Here is a 4,344-nt window from a genome sequence, read left to right on the forward strand (position 1 = left end):
ACAGCAAGGGGAAAAATGGGAGGGGGCACCCTCCCCCACAGAACAAAACACAGAAAAGTTTCCAGCCATGTCAGGCTAGTCTTATGACTAGCCATGCTGGTTAGGGGGTCCAGGATCTATGGGGCTCTGGAATTTTATGATGTCTCAAGATGAGTGTTCAGGTAGTCTATGGAGAAGCCATTGGTAGACAGTACTTGGCCCCGAAGGAAGGTCATGGGGCTAAGAGAACCTCAGGATAGAGGCTAAATTACCCACATATTAGGACAAGTGCCAAGCAAGACTGAAGAATGCTGCCCCACAGAGGACCTTCCCACACAGGCCCCTTCACAGGCCCTGCCAGTGATCAACAATTCCTTTTGCCACAACCCTCTTTCCCACCCCACACCCAACATATGCTCATATTCTAAGTGAAATCACTGTGCTTGTTATACAAATGCTGTTTCATGACAAGTCACCCAGCCTCTCTCCAACTAGATGGCATCCCCAAGCTCAGTTTATATAAAAATTTGGGGTGCTACTACTAGCTTCTAGGTAAATGCCACATTATATTCTGAAAGACATGAGAAAGGGATGCTGTGAGTTTGTTAGGGTGCTGCAAGGGGAAATTTCTGTCTCCCAGAGTAACAGGAATCAGTGAGAGACTCTTGACCAGACCTGGTCAAGGATGCTGGAGAGAAACACAGCAAGAGAAAAACGCTATAGAATGCAACAGGCCTATGAAAACAGTGCATGGAGAAGAGGCTGACTTAGTGGTCTTCCATATGCAGGATGGACATTACAGGCCATGAGGAAGTTAAGCTGATTTTGAAAAAAGAGTTGCCCAATGGGGGATAGGAATAAGACCCTCCAACCAAAGTTTCAGGGGACCTCCTTTGGAGAAAGAAATGTGTTTCTAGGTGTGGAAGAGCTCACTTGGCTAACCAGCTCTAAGATTGGGCATGTCTTGAGGCAAGAGAGAGTCCACACGACCTTTGGAGGTTCCTGTCATACAAAGGTCCACAGCGATGCTTAGAGACCCTCACTATCTTTCTGACACCCCCAACTGAGTCTCTCCTTCTGAAGTATCTGGCTGGCCTGCTACTTGCTGATAGTTCCTGTCTTTTCATCTGTGACCTCTGCTCCCTACATCTGTGCTCGTCATTTCACAGACTGTAGCTATTTCTGCTCTTTCAGTAGAGAAGGGCCAGGATGTCTTCCTCTTCCCAAGGTCACAGCTGGCTAAGCCAGAGGAAATCGGCTTCCCCCAGGTCCTCTTGGTGTTTGACTCTAAGGATCAGCACAACATAGAGCAAAGTACTACATCAGTCTTATCCACCTCATCCATCATTCATTCAACGTATTTATTAAGTACCTACTATGTGCCAGGAGCTGGGTTTACACTAGTGATCAAAATAGATATAGAGATTATATTCTTGTTCCAGTGGCCCTGACACTTCAGAAGACACCAAAACCAAGGGCTTTTATATTTATTTACTATAGAAATATTTGCAATACCTATAACCAACAAAGGACTCATATCTGATATTCATGAAGAACTCCTACAAAGTAATAAGACAGGGCCAGGCTCAGTGGTTCACACCTGTAATCCCAGCACTTTGGGAGGCCAAGGCAGGCAGATCACTTGAGGTCAGGGGTTAGAGACCACCCTTTCCAACATAGAGAAACCCTGTCTCTATCAAAAATACAAAAATTAGCCAGTCATGATGGCATGTGCCTGTAGTCCCAGCTACTCGGGAGACTGAGGCAGGAGAATCACTTGAACCCAAGAGGTTCCAGCCTGGGCGACAGAGCGAGATGCCATCTCGCAAAAAAAAAAAAAAAAAAAAAAAATGTAGTAGGACAGAAGGAACAGAATAATAGAAAATGGACATAATACTTGGACAGATATCCAAGGGTCAAATAAATGTATGGAAAGGTGGTCAACTTCATTGGTTATCAGGACAAAGTAAATTTAAATTGCAATACCACTATACACCTACCAGAATGGCTAAATTTTTTAATTTTTCTAGATTGACAATGTCAAGTGTTAATGAGAATATAGAGCAACTGGAACACTAAGATGCTGCTGGCAGGAGTGTAAATTAATATGAGTACTTTGAAAAAATTGTTTAGTCGCATTTGCTAAAGTTAAAAATATGCCTATCCTTTTATGACCCAGTAATTCTACTCCTAGGTATATATCTAGTATAAATATGAACATAAGTGTACCAAAGGACATGAACAAAAACATTATCACAGCCTTATTCATAATAACCCCAAAGTAGGAACAACCCAAATGTCCATCAACAGAATAACAGATAAATTGTGGTATATTTATTTAATGGCACACCGTACGGCAATGAAAACAAATAAGCTACTGCTACCACAATGTTTTTGATGAGTTTCACAAACATAGTATTTAGTGAGAGAAGTCAGACACAAAATAAGACCTACTGAATGGTTCCATTTATATAAAGTTCAGAAGCAAGCAAAACCAACCTGTAGTGTTAGTAAACGTTACTTTTGAGAAGAGGTGTGGCATAGTCACCAGGAGCAGATAGAAGGAGGGTATCTGGGATGCCAAGAATGATCTCATTCTAGATCTGGATGGTGGTCATAGGGGGATGTTCACTGTGTCATCATCTGTTGACCTGTACACTTAGGTTTCGTGTTCCTTTCCTAAATGCCTGGTATATTTCAATTAAAAAAAAAAATACACACAGGAGAGGGAAATTGTTTTCAAGTAAGTAAAAACATGGAAGGTAGAAAGGAAACAGGAGAGAGATCAAGGATTTATACACCGGTAGCTGAGCTGTGGCAAGATTAAATGGGGTAGTGGAGGGGAGGGAACTGTTGAATAAAACAGGGCAGAAGTTGCCTCCAGCCCAACTTAAGTTTCTCCAGATATATCAGCCTTAATTCCCCATCCAGCCCCACACCCCGTATTCACAAACCTCATCTTTCTGGACAAGGCCCAGCATTTCCCAGACTAGCAGCTACTTCTCCAGGCAGAGAAACCCAGTATTTGAGGCCAAAACTGGGGTCTGAGACACTGATATTTTGCTCTAGTAGGTCCTGTGAGTCTGCAGGCCCTTGATGCAAATACTCCAGAGCTGATCCGGAATCATCCAGGGGGTACTGGTTTGGGGTGGGTGAGGGGAACAGGGTTTGGTATGTGTATTTGTCATCCTTATCAAAAGGAATGACCTGTTCAGGTTGCTGTGTGCGCTCTTGTGTGCACGTGCCCAAAGTTTCATACACAGCACTGCGTTCTCCTCTCCCCAGGCACATCTTTGTTCCAAACCCTATTCAGGGGTCTAGAGCCATGTTCGAATGCCCCCGGGCCACTTTCAGGGAGGAAAAGGACAGGAAGGAACCGTTGGTCACAGGTTCCACTGACAAGAGGGGAAAACTTGCGGGTGGGAGTTCCTTTATGGGGGAGGTCACACCCCCTGCACAAAAACATCCCAAAGAGAACTGGCATTGAGTTTGTGTTGGAGAGGTGGAGATACCCCAGGGAGGAAGTGGCGAAAGGTGAGCATGGGAACACCCCTCTTTGATCCCACAAGGTGCGTCAGGGAAAGTTGGATTTCATTTAGCGCGGGATGGAGACATCTCTCCGCACGCTGCCACCAGGCTCAGTGGGTCAGAGGAAGTGAGGCTCCCCTCCGCTCCTACCTCAGGTGTTGCGTGTGCGACCCCAGCCGTGAGTCTGACCTCCTTTCCCTCCCGCCCACCAGTCTCCACCCCTTTCAAGGCTGGGACTTTTTTAAGGCCGGATTCGTCAGGGGTGAGCCATTTGCTCAAGGAACGCGGAATCTGGAGGCAGCTGAATGACGAGCTGGCGGGAGAGAAGCTGTGTCCAAGAGCAAGGTAGGGACTGTTCTGTCCGGGTACCGAGCGGGAGGAGGGAGCACGCGGATGGCTGCTTGAGCCCGGGGTCAGAGGTGGCTGGCTGGCTGGCTCCACAGGGACGTTTGCCGGTCTTCCCGAAGCCCAGAGGCTCCAAGGAAACATCCAGCTGCAGGAGAGGACGCGCACTGTCGCACACGCCTCTCAAAGGCCGCTGGGGCTCCGGCGCGGCGCAGCGGACCCGGGGGCGATAGCACCACGCAGTGAGCTCGGGCAGCGGGTCCCCCGGACCCCGGGCCGATGGGCGCTGGGACCCGCGCGCTCCAGGCGCGTAGAGCCGGCTCCCAGTTCCCGTCACTACTCGTACTGCGTTTCCCCGGCGCCCCGCCTCCTGGGCACCAAGCGAAGGAAAGGGGCCGGGCCGAGGGTGATCCCGCCCCCTCCCCAGTCCCTGATTGGCTGCTGCTGTTGTCCATCCGAGAATCTATTTTTGATGGAGGGGGGTTGCCACCC

Source organism: Rhinopithecus bieti, unplaced genomic scaffold (genome assembly GCF_001698545.2).
Source record: "Rhinopithecus bieti isolate Rb0 unplaced genomic scaffold, ASM169854v2 scaffold_12049, whole genome shotgun sequence".
Taxonomy (NCBI): domain Eukaryota; kingdom Metazoa; phylum Chordata; class Mammalia; order Primates; family Cercopithecidae; genus Rhinopithecus; species Rhinopithecus bieti.